Raw genomic sequence first — 18,456 nt, forward strand, 5'->3', positions numbered from 1 at the left:
TCAGAAAAGCACCCTGACTACCTGACAATCCTGAGACGCTTACCTTCCCACTCTCCAAAGTGACTTCTTCACTCCTTTTTTCTTTACATCCCCTTCCCTCACCGTCCCACCCACCTTGCTGGGTGCCTCAGACTTCATTGAGAAGCAGAAGCGATGAGCTGGCTGGCCCTGCTTCTATCAGAGGCTGTCCTTCCTTCTGGGTTCTGGGCCCCTTCCCTCTCACCTTAAAACACTTCTCCAGCAATTAGTCCTTCCCTTTTCTGAATCATCACCTTCCCTCTCTGCCTCTCTCAATTACAACATTCCCCGTGGCATTCAGGCATGCTCTAGTATCTCCTACCTAAGCATCTCAGCTACTACCCCATTTCTCTCTTTATGTTCTCAGCAAAACTTTCAAGAGTTGCCTTTGCTCCCTGTTCCCCTTCTTCTTCCTCACCGTCTACACTTGGGCTTCTGTCCTCTCTATACCATTGAGATTGTGCTTGTCAAGGTCACTGATGATCTCCATGTTGCCAAATTTAATGGCCTCTACCCTGCTCTTATCTTACCTGACCCATCAGCAGCATTCAACACAGTGGAATACTTCTTGAAACCTTCCATTTTCTGGCCTCCTGAAGCCCTTTACTCTCCTGGTTTTCCCTTAGCCTCACTAGCTGTTCCTCCTCTTCCTCTGTGTGGTTCCTCTCACCCCTACCAGATCTCTACATGTGGGAGAGCCCCACGGCTCTACCCTGGGCCACCTAATCTCCTTATAGTCTCTCCCTAGGAGAGCTCATCCAGGCCTTAGCTTCAGACTCCATTTAAATGCTGATAACTCTGAAGTCTCTCTCTCTCCAGAACTCTAGCTTCGTGCTTCTCAGACTTTAACATGCATCTTGATCACCCGGGGATCTTGTTAAAATGCAGATTCTGGTTTCATTAGTCTAGGGCCTAAGATTCTGCATTTTTGACAAGCTCCCAGGTGCTGCTGGTGCCGCTGGTCTTTGGATCTTACTCTGCATGGTGTGGAGTGGTGAGGCTGCAGACTTGTCATCCCAGCTGACCCCTTGACATTTCCACACGGATGTCTTACAGGCATCTCAGACCAGACCTCACATGACCCTATCAGAGTTCTTGAGTTCTTTCCTCAAACCCACTTTTCTCTGCATTACATTCCCCTCCCAGTTGCTCGTGCCAAAAATCTTGCAATTGCTCTTGGTTTCTCTCTTTCCTTCACTTTCTTATCTAATCCATCAGAAAGTTCCATTGGCTCAATTCTCTAAAACAGATCCCAGGTCTTTCTACTTGGCTCCATAATAATAGTAGTAACTGGCAGCTATTGGGTACACTCTGCATGTTGGACTGTATTAATGATTGTTATAGACTGAGCGTTTATGTCTCCCCAATATTCGTATGTTGAATGGGGATTAGTGCTTTATAAAAAAGACCTCAGAGAGACTCCAGAGAGCTCCCTTGCCTCTTTTTCCCTATGAGGGCACAGCAAGACAGCTCTTTATGAACCAGAAAATCGGCCCTCACTAGACACCGAATCTGCTGGTGCTGGAGCTCGGACATCCCAGCTTCCAGAACTTTGAGGAATAAATTTCTGTTGTTTTTAAGCCATCCTGTCTGGGGTATTTTGTTATAGCATCCCAAGTGGACTAAGACAATGCTATACATTTATATTTATATGTATTTAAATCTAGTTATCATGACAACCCTATAAGGTAAATGGGATTATTAATTTCATTTTTTTGGATGAGGAAAACTTATAACTAGGTAACCCTATATAGACTTGCAGTTTATGACTTTAAAAAACCTAAGTCATTATTTTGGTTTATTTTTCTCCTTTGTTGTCAATATAATTAATAGTCAATAGTGCTGTAGATATAATTAGATAATTAGGGAGATGTCTTATTTTAAGGTGTCTGTATCCTTGGTAAGCACAAATCACAGTGCAGATGTCCACGGGCAAGTGTCCAAAGGGTATGTGTGTTAGAGGATTTATAGTCTCTCTGGCTTCCTCAAACCATTTTTGACAAAGCCTATTTGCACTGAAAACATTTCGAAATATTTTTGTCTGATAATTATAGTATCATGATGCACCTCATGAAGACATTGTGTCTTGTGTGTCCTTGTGAAAAGCAGGGACTCTTTCATTTCTCATGACATCACTGCAATTTCTGTAACCTGTGGGAATATGCTGAGAAAATGACCTTCAAGCTCCAAGATGTATTCTTTTCCTAAGTTTCCTGTGCATCGTTCAGTTTTGAGATTTTTGTGCTCTGTGTTAGTTATCACACTTACAAAATGATGAAAAGTGGCTGAGGTTCACGAAAAGACAACATACATGGTCAAGTAGATGGAAAGTAGTTTAGGTGAAGAAGGTCTGAAGAATCTTGCATTGTTTAGCCTGAGAAAGAGCAGGTTAAGTCACTATTTTGCTCTGTTGTTTAAAGGAAATCTTTAGTAAACTTGTTGATAAAGTAACAACATATTTTGTAATGTGAATAATTTGTTTTATAAGTGTGAGTTTCTTTTTTTTTAAAGGAGAGAATGTTATCTTTTTTTTTTTAATTTATTTTATTGGCTGTGGTGGTTGCTGCACATGGGCTTTCTTTAGTTGCAGCAGAGTGGGGGCTACTTTTCATTGTGGTACACGGACTCCTCATTGTGGTGGCCTCTCTCATTGCGGAGCATGGGCTCTAGGTGCGTGGGCTTCAGTAGTTGTGGCATGAGGGCTCAATAGTTGTGGCTCACGGGCTCTAGAGTGCAGGCTCAATAGTTGTGGCGCACGGGCTTAGTTGCTCCGCGGCATGTGGTATCTTCCTGGGGCAGGGATCGAACCCATGTCCCCTGCATTGGCAGGCGGATTCCCAACCACTGTGCCACCTAGGAAGTCCCAGTGTGAGTTTCTTTTAAGGGTAGGAAAGGAAGACACACATTCATTACCTAGTAATTTCTATTAAACCTTTCTCTAAAGAATCAATATGCCAAGGCAAACATTACCCCAAACATAAAATTGCATTCATTTTACTAGTTCAGTTGAAAGAAATATCCTAGGAAGTAAGATTCTTATATATAAATGAACTCAGCTGTCTTTATGTTTCCAAGTAACATGTGTCAGATGTCATATGCGTGAAACATTGCCGCTGGAATTCCAGCCTGTCAAGGTGGAAGGGCCGTAGAGATCTTCCAGTCCACCCTCCTGGCCCCCACCCCTCCTGTCCCCACCCCACCCCTAGTCATAGGTTCAGGCAAATGGAGCTGAGAGAAGACAAGGCACTGACCCAGGGTATAGCTGTAATTACTGCAAATCCGGGTTCCTGACAAGCTGCTCTTCAGGGCATTTCTTTCTAAATGTCAACTTCTCCCTTTTTGAATGGCAGGGTTTTCAAGAGGCTATTTGATTTCAAGGAAAAGAGACAGGAAGGATACAAATTCCTTTCAAGAATCTAAAATATGGTAGAGGAGACGGGTGGGGCTGAGGCAGTCTCTCCAGACCCACAGGCCTCCATCTATCTATACTTCATTTCCAGCCTGGGATACAGGGGAAGAATTACAACAACTTGAACTTTGTTATAATATTACAAAGTATATTAGTTTCCTAGGACTGCTTTAACCAAAGTACTACAAACTGGATGGCTTAAAATAACAGAAATTTATTCATTCATAGTTCTGGAGGGTGATGTCTGAAATCAAGGTGTCAGCAGTGCCGTGCTCCCTATGAAGGCTCTAAGGGAAGAAGCCACCTTGCCTCTCCTTGCCTCCCACTGGTGTTCCTTGGCTTGCAGCTGCATGGCTCCCATCTCTGCCTCCATCGTCCCATAGCCCTCTCCTCTGTGTCTGTGTGTCCTTTGTGCCTCTAGATGCCCAAATCTCCTTTTCTTTATAACAACACCCACCATTGGATTTAGGGCCCATCCTAACCCACTATGACGTTGTCTTAACTTTCTGCAAAGACCCTATTTCTAAATAAGATCACAGTCACAGAATTTTGGGAAGACACTCACTATTCAACCCAGCATGCACAGTCACAATGATTTTATGTTTTAACTTTTGCTAAGAATTTAGAGTTGTATGGCCTACAAAGACATGTTTCCTTAGTCCAGGAGGGAGGGAAGGGGGAGAGAAGTGGGGGGAAGAAGGCGCCTTGAGCACTGTTTCCCAAAGTATATCTGGTAGAGCACCATTCTCAGGGAATGTAACATGAAACGAAAGTTTCCATGTTCAAGAGAATTTGGGGGACCCTGTATTTTATCCTCCTCTCAAAGTGTCATTGGACATCTAGGATATAAATGGTTGGGAAAAGTCTTGTAACAAGGACTTGGGTTTACCCTACCAATTCCAAAGTTTATTGGACAGGGAATTCTTTGTCTGTATTAACACATTATATTGATTAAGTATTGCCTCCGCCTTCATGAAACAGAAACCCAACTGCAGTAGCTTAGTCCCATAGGGGTTTATTTCCCTCACTTAGAAAGTTCAGAGTTCGGCAGCTCAGCTTTGGCCCAGTGGCTTACGATGTCATCAACATGCCAGGCTCCTTCTGTCTCTCTGCTCTGCCATGTTTTGTATGTGGTGTTCTTTCTCTTGAAAGCTTGCAGACCAGCTTCTCTGTTTCCAATCTCCCAACTATTGATGTTCCATAAGATGTTATGGAAAAACCTGAATGAACTTTTTGGCCAACCTAATACCTCTTAGACAGAGAGAAGGAGGAAGTAGTGAGGGGGAAGGGATTGCGTTTCTAACAGGAACTTACACTTGCCCAGAAATTCTCAGCAGATTTGTGCTTACACATTATTGATTAGGACTGTATCAAATGGTTGCTTCTAGCTTCAGGGAAGACCGAGAAATGCAGATTTTTGTGGGGTGGGGGGGGGGGCAGTGGGGACACATTGTACCTTGGGTAAAACTGAAGTTCTGTTAAGAAGAAAGAAGGGGTGAATATTGCATGGGCAGCTGGCAGTGACTGCCCCATGTACAATTTCCCATGGCATTAGTGACCAGGAGATCGCCCTTGTTAAAAACTAGTCCCCACTATCCTTCACAAGAGAATGCTTCCTATAGAACTTCAGGGTTTTAGCGTCAGCCTCCAAGTTTAGTCCTGCCGAACATTTTCTCTTAGAACAACATGAGCAGTTTAGGAGTGCCTGTACTTGTATGGCTCTATGCTACACCAAGTGCCCTTTAAATTATTTGATGGCTTGGTGTGTATTTGCACTCCTAAACTAATTTCATTTTCTTCAATGTGCTCTAATGGATTTTGGACCTTCCCTCTCTAACAATCCCAAATCCCTTAAATATATAGCTGCCATATTCAAAGTAATACATTTAGAATGCACTGTAGAAGCATTGCCAGTTCTTCTGGCCAACATTTAAAGCAGCAAAAGGATAGAGACTTCCACCTTCTCAGAGACAGTAGATGCTGCCTTGTGGCCCAGGAAACCTTGTCAGTGGCAGGGGTCTTCAGTGATCGCCACTGTGACCACACATTCTAATCACCAGGGGAGCCAAAGTGCGTGCCTCCGTTTCCAGGTCGGATCTGCGGTGAGGAGCCTCCCTAGGAGAAGAAGCCTCCTCCTTTACTCTGTGTGGTCAGGGAGAACACAGGCAGGGGGAAAGGAGGAGAGATATTGCAGCATAATCTAGGTTAGCCTGATGAATTCAGTAAACAATAATGTCAAAGGTAAAGATACAGAGACAAATGATAGATTCTAAAAGAGGTTTCCTTTTGATCGCTTCTTGAATTTGTGACATTTCTAATTTTACCTCTGCAGATGAGTGAGGAGGAGGAAAGGACCCACATGATAAGGCAATCAGGTCATCAAACCTGAGCCCAGGAATGTTCTTCACAAGTGAGGGCCTAGTGGCCTGGGGAGAAACAGTCATACAGATTATGCCATTTTCCATTTTCTGCTGTGAATAGAAGCTCTCTCCTTCATTCTGGATGGAGGTAACCAATCTGGGATGTCAAAACACCTATCAGCAAAAACATGTTATGGTTGTTTAAACTCATAAAAATTTTATGCCATTATGAATTTCTAAGAAAGCACAGGTCACAGTGGCCTCATATGCAGTGTGACATGGAGCCAGAGGCTGAAAGGAGCAAAAGTCGTTGCACCATTTTGGTAATTGATATAGTGTACAAAAAAATTGAGTTTCAAATTGCAATCCCCCTGAGTGAAAAGGAAACAATTTGTTTATCATTGAGTAATGTTTCAGAAAGATCAGTCTGAAACTGTAAGTGGTTCCAAGGCACCAACCCATAAAGAGATACTGTCCCTGGAACATAAAACATGTATAGAAGGTATAAAGAAAACGGTGATTGTAGCAGAAGACAGAATGAGTTTCTCTTGCCTGAGTGACTGTGCTGTGGCATGATGGGAGAGCACTGTGGCATGATGGGAGAGCACGTGGCATGATGGGGGAGCACTGTGGCATGATGGGGGAGCACGTGGCATGATGGGAGAGCATGTGGCATGATGGGAGAGCATGTGGCATGATGGGGGAGCATGTGGCATGATGGGGGAGCATGTGGCATGATGGGGGAGCACTGTGGCATGATGGGAGAGCACGTGGCATGATGGGGAAGCACTGTGGCATGATGGGAGAGCACGTGGCATGATGGGAGAACATGTAGCATGATGGGAGAGCACAGCCGTAGAGCTCTAGATTGTAATCTTGAGGCTTGGCTTCCTTGTTTGAATCTACTGCTGAATTCTTCATTCGTGGACCATTTCCTACATCTTTGCTGCCTCTTACCACTGAGCCCAGTGCCTCATTTGGTCTTGAAAAGCTGTGAGATGAGTAAAGTCATCAGGAAAGCACTGATGCTCAAGTAAATCCATCCAAAAACATTTGTCCCATCAAAAATATTTGGCTCAGATGCTAACCCAGAAGCCCAGGGTGTGCTCAGTGTGGGGAAGCCCAGCCACGGGGCAGTTGCTGTCTTGCAGGTAGGTGTGGATGAGACCTGGCACTCTGGGATTGCAGCCCAGAGGGGCTTGGTGGGTACCCTGGGGCTGGTAAACTACCAGATAAAGACTTGGCCCCAGGTATTTTGATTCCCAGGCCAGTGATTTCCCATCTCACCCCCATCTGGGAGGTGGCAGAGTAAGAACGCCTGAATTAGAATCCTGATTGTCCCCACTCACTAGCAGTGTGACCTTGGACACATCTCTTTACTTGCTCCGTTTCCTCATCTTGCTGGCACCTACTTCATGCGGGTTATTGCGAGGATTAAAGCAATGACTGCATTTCGTTTGTGCCTGGCGCCGTGAACTGTTCCCTAAATGTTAGCCTCTCCCTGCTCTATTACTACTAAGCCTTTTCATATTTGCATTGTCTTTAAGGCTCTAGAATGAGAAGGAAGCTGATTAGTATGCTAGCTGATGAAACTGAAGAGACTCATCAGAGAGACTTACCGTGTTAAATAATTCCATTCCCTACTGATGATGCTGGAAGGGATGGAAGAGAGGCCTGTTCATTCTGCTTGAGAGATCAGAGAAAACCTCACAAGGAGTTGACATTTGAACTGGGCCTCAGAACACACGTAGAATACTCCTGCTTGATTTGATTCCTTCTTGAAAGAATCCTTTCAAGCACAAAAGCTATTTTTTATTTATTGGGTGCTATTTTATGTGACAAGCACAGTTGTGGGCTCCCCCAGCTCATTATTATTTGAGTTCTGTCAAGGGGATATTTATTATTTACAACTTTTCCCCACCATTTACAAAGCCTTTAGATTTTAAAAATAGATTTGTTTCACAGTGAATTTAGGTGAAAATAGTTCTTGTTTTAGTCATAGTCTACGTGGAGAGATATTTGTCTAATATACCCAGTTAATCTGTCTCTCTATCAGCTGCAGGGCTGGACTCCTCTTTGCAGGGTCTTTCGTTGTCCTTGGATACCCACCTGACATATGTCCCTGAGTGTATGCAACTGATTAGTCATAAAAATGATGACATTCCTTGGAGTGATTGGACATGATAGAAAAGCATCTGCTGTCTTTCTCAAGAGGGAGGGGCAGGCAATCTCCGAGTTGGCACAGACAGCTGCTCTCCCTGGGCGGGAGTATTTGGAGGCAGTGGTCTGACTGTGGAGGGGGATCTGGTCTCCAGCACATGACATGTCCCTGCTTTGTGCTGGGATGTTAGAAACCCCGTGCTCACCTTGGAGATGTGGCCTGTGCTTCTGGAGGAGACCAGTCCCCATTACGTCCAAGTGTAATTTCCATTCTCCTGAGGGTTCCTCCCACAGCAGCAGTCTGCTCTGTCTCTGGTCTGTACTTTGCAGCACTGTCTGGAAAAGGGGTGTGGAAATAATAAAGAAAACAAAACAAAGCCTATAGCAAGGAGGCGGTAGGGGGACTTTATAGTTCACTTGAAATCTTAGGTTCAGTTCCATTCAGATCCAAAGCTTGAAAGAAGAGAACCAGAGGACATGTCCAGGTCACCACCACATCCTGTTTGATTTTTTAATCTCCTAAACAATCCCAAATGCATACACTTTTCTCCATTTCCCCCATGCTCTGAGTCCAATCCCCATCATTCCATCACCCCCATGTGGACATCTGCAGTAATTTCTAACCGGTCTCCCCTCACCCTCTTGTGCCCCACCCCCTGCTCTGTATTAAATACAGCTGCAGCTAATGTAAGCTTTCAGTACGCAAATAGGACCTTGCTATCCTCCTGTTTGAAACTCATTAGTGCTTCCTGTTATTCTTAGCAAAAAGGCAAAACTCCTCTCTGCTCCCATCTCATAGCACTTGCTCGCTTGCCCACTCAGCTGCAGCCACACTGGACTTCTTTCTGATCCTGACATTCACCAAGTGCTTTCCAGCCTCAGGGCCTTTGCACTAGCTGTCCCCTCTGCCTGAACCGCCCTTTCACGGGGTCATCCTTGGCTAGTTCCTTTTAATCATTATAACTCAATCTAAGTATTACCTCTTCAGAGGGCATTCTCTCTCTCAATATATATGCATTTACATACATAATATACATACATATATTTACATCTACATACACACATAATTTATTTAAACTATTTGAGAGTAAAGATGCAAACATAGTGCTTCCCATCTATCCCTGGTTACTTCAGTGTGTGTTTCCTAAAACCAAAGACATTCTCTTATATAACCAAATGCAATTATTAAAACCAGAAAATTAACATTGGTAAAATCCTATTATTGAATCTACAAACTCTATTAAAAATTTTGCCATTTTTCCACTAATATGCTCTTATAGCAAAATAAAACAATTTCTTTTTCCAGGTCCAGTACTCCATCCAGGATCATGCCTCTCTGGGGCCCTTCAGCCTGGAATAGTTCCACAGTCTTCCTTTTATCTTTTGTAACCTTGACAGTTTTTAAGGATCCAGGCCAGCTATTTTGCTGCGTGTTCTTCAGTTCGGATCTGTTGGATGTGTTCTCATGGGTAGGTTCAGACTACGCATTCCTGGCAGTGAGCTGGTGCTGTGTCCTCCATGCATTCCCCCAGGTGATACACAGTGCTGGTGTCTGCCAGCCTTCTCTACTGTAACGTCACTATTCACCTCTTGTAATTATGAATTACCTTGTGGGAGGTGCTCTGAGACTGTGTAAACATCCTCTTTGTCATCATCGTTTTGCCTAATAGATTTAGCTTCCAGTGATGCTTCTTGCTTGAAACAATTATTACCATGTTGGTTTCCAAATGGTGAATACACCAACCTCTTTTTTGTTTGTTTGTTTAGAGCCTATTTTCCTTTTCTTCTTTCCAAATTTTTATTGTGGTAAAGTATAAATAGCATACCGTCAACCATTTTTAGGTGTACAAGTCAGTGATTGCCCTCTTTTAATTCTCTTCATAGCTCTTATCACTCTGAGTTTTTTTAAAAATGTATTTTATAGAAGTATAGTTCATTTACAATGTTGTGTTAATTGCTGCCATACAGCAAAGTGATTCAGTTATACATATGCATACATTCTTTTTCATATTCTTTTCCATTATGGTTTGTTACAGGATACTGAATATAGTTTCCTGTGCTCTGCAGTAGGATCTGTTGTTTATCCATTCTATATATAATAGTTTGCATCTGCTAGTCCCAAACTCCCCATCCATCCCTCCCCAACCCCTCTCTGAGTTTTAAATAGGGTGTTATTTATTATCTATCTAGGATATAAACTCCATGAAAATAGGATCCTTACTTGTCCTATTCACTAGTACATCTCCCCAGGTGCCTGGAACACTGTCTGACACCTAGAAGGTCCTCAGTAAATATTGATTGATGAACGAGTGAGTGTAAATGGCTAAATGGAGGAATATAACGCAGCAGCATTTGGCTCCCACATGTCACCCCCTCTGGCCTCTCTAGGCTCCTCTGCTCTGACCACATTAGCCTTCCTTTGATTTCTCATACTGGCCATCCTCTGGTCCACCACAGGGCCTTTGTACGTGCTACCCTGGCCTGGAATACTTTCTGCTTCCTGTCTTATTGTTGGCTCTTATTCTTCCCTACAACGTCAGCACAAATGTCGCTTCTTCAGTAACTGAGCTATCTCTGGCCTGCTTTACTAGGAGGCCAAATTTGCGGATGATAGGGATTCCCAGCACAGTGTGTCTCTCCTGCACAGCAGCTGTCACAGGCGCAGGTACAGTTGTTGCTGTGGCTACTGGTCCGTGCCTCTTTCCTGCAGCAACCTCCACCTTCCATGCTTGCCAGGATGTTGCCTGGTTTTGCTTACCATTCTACCTTTTACACGGCATTTGCTGAATGCTTATTTCCTCAGCTGAATCACACAACATTTAACAACGGTATTCCTCCATTTTCTGCAAGCGTGTTCCATTTGGATGGAGCTGATTGAATGAGCAACTTGGCCAATTTAAATCTTCGGTGTTTGGTAGAAAATTCTTCTCAGTGTGCTTTTAATACTATGAAATGTTCGACAGTGCTATTAAGTTATTCCTTTAACTTAAACTTTACTTCTGTCAGATACTTACTCAGAGTTTTAAAATAGTCAGATGCATTTTGCTTGGAATGTTCAGTCCAAATGCTTTCATTTTCAATGCTGGATGATTTGTAAGCATGTAATATTGTGACCCTAAATTGCCAAATGAAGCTCATTTGATTTATTAAAAATACCAACAAGATCTGCAAGCTGGGGTAGTTTTGTTATGTTTCAGAGGAATCTAGCTAAGTTTCGTATCAGAAAAATAAACTCACAATAATTTCTTGCTTCATTTGAAATATTTAAACCAGTGCTTTGCTTTAAACTTTGTTATGAAAAACCAGTATTCTGGAATTCACTCCCCAAGGTATTATAAGTAATTCTGAGAAGGGAGTATTTAAAGACAATGTCTTCATTTTCTTGGCAAATTAAAACCTTGATTTGAAAGGTATTGCCACCTTCCTAACAGCTTGTGCTTGTCTTTGCTGTGCACAGAGATGGCTTTAAATAAGCTACAGGCACAGCTTCTAAGAGGCCTTACTTCTAGGTTTTTAAAACCAGGTTCTTAAAAAAATAAACCTGACAAATCTTTCTGAATTTTGCAAACTTATTTGCAATTTTATACACTTATCGAGAAGAAAAACATTTTCTTCTCTTCTTGTATCAGTGTTAAGTTTTGAAGCAGACATCCTCTCTTATGAATTCCCTGGGTGATTGCAATGTAAAAGTAGCATAAAGAGAAGCACAAGGTACTACCGTCAACAACACTGAACATGGTAGAACTGAGATGCCTTTTGCTTACATGTATCTCACGGTAATCCAACTCCCAGAGAGACAGGATAAAAGTACAAGCAGATGGTACTTTGCACATATTCTTTTATGAGTCATACAAACAATGTATATATTGTACAGTTGCACATACACATTACTGTGTCAGGGGATACATACAAAACCTTGCTCTATTCTTCACGGCCATCGAGATATTCAAAGATAATTTTGACTGTAACCAATTTTGGCCTTACTGATGGACTTTGGAGACTAACTCACCATAAGATGTGACATTGAGGTGATAATTTTGACTTTTAACTAATTCCTTGATTACACAGTCTGGGATTCTCAGGAGGACTGTGCTATCTGAAAACAGTACTAGTATTTTTGCAGCAGGCTTCTCATCTAACACATGTATAACAAAGTCCATAGCATAAGAGCTAATAAGCTTTTCCTGGAGAGCATGTATTTTTCCTTCACGGGAAATGTTAAAAGTGCATTGTCAAACTTAAATATTATATAACTTAAAAAAATAACATTAAGATGTTTGTTTTATACTGCTTATAGCTAAGGACTTCTTTTTTTTTTCCTTATTCAGTATGTATTTAATTACTTGGTAACTTGATTGGAAAAGTCCAAAACATGGACTAGCATGGGTCTCCAGATAAGAACATCAATCTTTAAAATTTATTAATTAATTTATTTATTGGCTGTGTTGAGTCTTCATTGCTGCACATGGGCTTTCTCTAGTTGCAGCAAGTGGGGGCTACTCTTCTTTGCAGCGTGTGGGCTCATTGCCGTGGCTTCTCTTGTTGCGGAGCACGGGCTCTAGGTGCAGGGGCTTCAGTAGTTGCGGCATATGGGCTCAATAGTTGTGGTTCATGGGCTCTAAAGCACAGGCTCAATAGTGTGGCTCACGGGCTTTGTTGCTCCGCAGCATGTGGGATCTTCCTGGAGCAGGGATTGAACCCGTGTCTCCTGCATTGGCAGGTGGATTCTTAACCACTGTGCCACCAGGGAAGCCCAAGAACATCATTTTTAAGCTCACTAGATACATCCCATTGGGCAGGTACCTGAAAGCTATTTTGCCAGATTTCTCTATACTAAGCACATCAAGGATCTGAGTGGATTTTGTTGCCCTAAAAGGTGAGCCCCAAAGACAGATAACAGATAATATATTTTCTTGTCTTTGAGTTTTTGTGGCCTTCCTCATATATTTCTCTCACTGTTGTTCTGTAGTCATGAAGAGTTCAAGGATCAGTGGATACTAGCTGAGTCTGACTGGATGTTTCACCTTGATCATTTTGGTCATAAGCATATCATATTTTCTTTGAAAATTCCCTCTCTTCAGTCAGCCATTTCTCTTTTTATGGGTCATTATTTCACTTCATCTAAAAGAAACAATATATATACATATTAAAAATTAGAGAAGAATACCCCAAACTTAGTTTTGTCCTGTCAAGAGCTGGCTCCAAGCAGGTGTAGCTGAGCTGCTCATGGTGTTTCATTCAGCCCAGTGCATGGACCTGCTGGTGATGTACTTGATGGCATATTTGCATGTGAGCAGACACAAATGGGTTTTACTTTCCAAAAAATTACCGGCTCAGAAATAGAATTTTCCTACCCAAGAACATGTTTTAGGCAGTTCTCAAATCTGCAGAAGGAAAAGAAGTCATGGAAAAGAAGAATTAGCACAAGATATTGGTAGTCTCAGATGTATTTAAATTAGGAATGTTAAGATGCACAGCTTATTATAATTTTTCAAATAGAGAATGTGGAATTAAATACCTGTAGAACCCCTGATGTATTTCTTTGGAAACATCAGGGCTCTCAGAACATAGTTTGAAAACGTGTAATCCGGATTAACATCCTCATTTTATGGCTGATTAGAGAGATGTCAAAAATTGATCAGTTGTTTTGCCTGCAAGCCCATCGTTGAGTGGAGTGTGTGGTGGAGGAGCTGAGATTATGATCCTGCCCTCCTGACTTTAGGGTGGTTAAGACTGGTCTGAAGTGAGAGGGAAGAGGGAGAGAGAAAAGAGGAGAGAAGAGAGGAGAACGAATCAGTTAATGCCAAAGGAGGGTGATAGTGATTGCCTACTTAGAGCTGCAAGTGACGGTTACGAATTAGATTTTTTTAATAGCTTTAATTTTTTAAAGGGCATTTTTAGGCTCACAGTAAAATTGAGCAGAAGGTACAGAGATTTTCCCATTTAGTCCCCGCCCCCACATGCACAGCCTCCCCCGTTATCAACATGCCCAACCAGCACGGTACACGTGTGACAATCGACAAACCTACACTGACACATCATTACCAACCAAAGCCTGTAGTTGACATCAGGGCTCAGTCTTATTACTTAGATTTTAAGTAAGGGTTCCGGTTGGAGGAGGGGCTTCACCGGGCCCTGGAAAGAGAGGTAGGGCCTAGACTGTCACCACCTGCAAAGGTGTGGCACGTCCCTATTGCACCACAAGTTGGGGGCAGGTTGTTCCCTGTGGACCGTGGCTCGCCTCCCACGTCTCCAGTAACTAGTGGCACTTTGTACAGCAGCCCTAGTGTGAGGCAGCCATCCTGACCCAAGGCAGGGTGATGCACCACGAGCCAGTCACGAAAATGGATCTGTTCCTTCCCTCCTGGACAACTGCAAAGCCAGAACTGGATCGTTTTCTATGTTGAGGATTGTATGTGCTTCTTGTAGGCTTATTATGCCTGGGGCTTGTCGAAACTATGACTCTCCTGGAAGGTACCTGATTAAATACTAACATCTAATGCAAGCAAGCAGCCATTTTCTAAAATGGGGCCACTGCTGAGTAATAGCACCTATTCTTCCCTTCCTCCTGTCACTGCTCCCCGCCCTCCACTGGCTGGGCTGGCTTTGCTTGCCGGTAGCCTCCTCCTTCCCCGTTGTCCTCCAGCAGTCCTCGTAGCTTTTGTTTTCTGTATCTATACTGATATATTCCCATTCCCGATTTTACATATTTACTACTTCTCTTTTTTATTGAGTTGCTGAGAATGTGTCTATTTATTTATAACCAGCTCTTGGATTAATTAACCAATTGTGTTTCATCAATTCTTATTGTCTTATTTAATTCTTTTCCTTATTCTGTTTTGCTAACCTTTAAAGTCGAATGCTTAGATATTTTATCTTCATTCTTGTTAACAGAAGTATTAAGGCTACAAGTTTGTTTTCAAATGTGACTCTGGCTGCAGCTCCTAATTGTCAATATATCATGTTCTCTTTGTCATTTTCTAAATAATATGTGATTGCAGGTTAGATTTCCTCTCTGAACAAATGTTCTTTCGGGAGAATTATAAGATTTCTAGGTGGCCGTTTTTTGTTGTTAAAATTTATTACCTTGTTTTAATGTTTTGTGGTCAGAGAATGTCTTTCTTAATTTTTAAGGTTTATTGAAAGTTCCTTTGTATCCTAATTTGCAATAAATTTTTATAAATATTCCATTAAGGTATACTAGAAATATCTCTAAGACCTCCAGCCCATTTTTAAAAAAAATTTATTTATTTATTTATTTATTTATTTGGCTGCATTGGGTCTTTGTGGCTGCACACGGGCTTTCTCTAGTTGTGGCAAGCAGGGGCTACTCTTCATTGTGGTGAGCGGGCTTCTCATGCTGGTGACTTCTCTTGTTGTGGAGCACAGGCTCTAGCCACGCGGGCTTCAGTAGTTGTGGCTTGCAGGCTCTAGAGCACAGGCTCAGTAGTTGTGGCGCACGGGCTTAGTTGCTCCACGGCACGTGGGATCTTCCCAGCCCAAGGACCAAACCTGTGTCCCCTGCATTGGCAGGCAGATTCTTAACCACTGCACCACCAGGGAAGTCCCCCTCCAGGATATTTTTTTATATACAGTTTACCTTTTCTTTTAATATGCAATCAAAATACATATGAAAGCCCCTATTCTACACAGTGTGGCAAGGCCTATAATCTGCCTTTCTCAGATTCCCCAAAAGTTTTTGGGTGGAGGGAGCGAGGCTTTCTTGGTCCACCTCCTATACCATGTTATTGGTGCTTCTGACCATGGCTATTAGGCATGACCAGCCCGTTACACTGCAGTATTAAGCCACTCCATGGTCTCAGTGGCTGAACACCGAGATTTCTCTCTTGCTCCTACCACATGTCCATTGACTTTGGGTAGGGGGACCTGTCCCATGACTTCTTCACTCAGAGACTTAAGCTGATGGAGTTGTCACCATCTGGAAATTGCTGGTAGCTGCAGCAGGAGGAAGGGTTCTAAAATACTTCTTTCCAGATGAACTCCTGTCCATATTTCATTGACCACAAAAAGACACATGGCAATGTCAAACTGGGAGAGAGTGTGAAATTATCATCCTCTTCTATACCCAAAAGTAAACAGGAAGTGAATACTGAACATCACACTTGAGAGCTTGCCTCCCTGAGAAGCTACCCTTTTTGTTAATATATTTGCCCTCATAAACACTGTCTTTTCTCCTTTATTCTCGCAAAGCACCACTAACACAAGGCTCTTCTGCATGTCCGACTTTTAATCAAAGGATGAGGCAGACAGAAGACATTTATAGTACAGGGCTGGAAACAACTTTTACATTCAATGTCAGACATCAATGATTCTCGAAATTTATTTGCCATTCCCCATCACGGGGACTTTTTCACTATCTGCTTCTTTCTATAGGCGTCTCTTCTTCACCATGCTCTGTCCCAGTGCCCCTGCCCGTCCCTGCATCACCCATCTTTCCGCATTTGCTGGCGGTGCACTACTTACTTCCTCTGCAGGGTAATTTATCCCTTTGTCTCTCCATCTTTTTCCACATCTAGACTGATGAGGGTTGGCAAGTAAAAGGAAAACACTGTTTCCTTTACTCCACTAACAACACTTCTGACACCAAATGTCTGACTTTTTTTTTCCCCCACGCTGACCAATTCCCTACCACCAGCTGGGTGTCCTGTAATTGAATTCAATTCTGGCACTGTTTACCTGTAGTAAGCATTAGATGCTACAAGTTAAGGGCTCAGTCCCACAAACTTGGCCCCACTTCATATACCAATTGCATCTTCCGACTGACTGGCTGTAAATCAATGGTTCCCACAACTCTCTCCTTGAGTTCAATAATTTGTTAGAATTGCTCACAGAACTTGGGGAGTCACTTTCTTACATCTACCAGTTTCTTGTATAATAAAGGATATAATAAAGGATAAAGATGAACAGCCAGATGAAGAGGTACTTAGTGAGGTCTGGAAGGGTGTCAAGTGCAGGAGCTTCTGTCTCTGTGGAGTTGGGGTGCACACCCTCCAGGCACTTGGGTGCATTCATGCGCTCCAAATGGTGTACTTTAGGGATTTTTATGTTCTAAAATCAATAGATTTTATCTAGTGGTGTGTTTGCCAGAACGTGTTCTCTTTTGGCCTCATAGAGATTTGAGAAGCTGAATCACAATCAGAAGAATTTTTAGGGAGATGGAATCAGAACAGGCGAACTTGGATGAATTCAATGTTTCAAAACAGTATCAGGCCTGATGCATCCTTTTTATAATAGGGTGGTCCCTCTCTCCTGAATTGTACCTTTATGAGCATCCTGGGTGGACTACTGATTCTGCCTGCCTTCAAGCTGATGCTATTTAAATGTTCATTTAACTTTTTTAAAAAGGAGTGAGGAGAAATAAATTCTCTTCATGTCCAAAATAAAACACTAATAAGATTTTCTGAACTGGGAAGCTTCTCAAAAGGCATAGGAAAAGTTCTTGAAGTTATATAATAAGCTAAATAACTTCTCTCAGGACACAGCACTCTATCCTGTCTTCTTTAATTTAGAAATTTCAACTGAATGTGGTGACAGACTTCAGGGGACTGTCATCCTTCTACCATGAGACCTGGAGGGGCATTTTACAAAAATACTTAAAAATTGTAGGTCAGCACAGTTGAGGAGCTGTCATAAGTCTTCTGTCTGCTCCAGGGGAGCAGAATCAGTTTACATTTCACCATAATGCGAGGAGTCATGTATGGAAGCCTGGGTTAACTTGTGCTGTTTCTAGGAAAACCTGGTTAAAGCTGGCACTATATCTCTACCTACATGACAATAGTGATATTGTAATGCTGCTTGATGACGGGTGCTCCAGGTGTGTGCCCAGCTGGCCCACCTTCAATCCAGCTACTGCCCCTGTGACACTCTCCTTGATACCTTCGTGCCTGTTCAATGCTCCTTCCCCCTGATATTGTCTGTCTTGGGTGATGGACAAAAATCATCACCATCTGACTGTTCTCAGCCTTTCTGCTCCCCTGGCAGCTGAAGAAGACACTGGTTTTGTGTGCACGACTTCTTCTCTTTCCGTCTTATACCCTCCTGAAGAGGGAAGGCATGACTACCCAGGCAGACACATTTGAATAAATTAGCTGCTTTTGTAAGCCACAGTGCGAGGGCCATCTTTATGAGATCTGCCAGAGGCCTGTTCTTCTGGCTTCTGTGATGAAGAGTGGGGAACAGAGGCAGGTGTCTCTGTAGCTCCCCCGTGCTGACGAGAATCAGTACCATCATCACCATTATTCATAAGAATAAGGCAATCGCAGTAACTGGGGCAGTCGGATAAAGCTCTGCTAGAAATGAAAACCCAACTAGTAGTCTGAACTCTAGAGACAGAAATCATAAAATTCTTTCTTATAATCATCTCAAAATTGTGAACACTTTGTCTAGGTAAATTCACAGGATCTAGAGTAAGAATTCATTCATTCATGAAAATTCAGCAGACGCCCCTCAGTCCTAGTTTGTGCAAGCTGTCCTTCCAGGGCTGTGGAG

The sequence above is a fragment of the Hippopotamus amphibius genome, chromosome 7 (genome assembly GCF_030028045.1).
Source record: "Hippopotamus amphibius kiboko isolate mHipAmp2 chromosome 7, mHipAmp2.hap2, whole genome shotgun sequence".
NCBI classification, from domain to species: domain Eukaryota; kingdom Metazoa; phylum Chordata; class Mammalia; order Artiodactyla; family Hippopotamidae; genus Hippopotamus; species Hippopotamus amphibius.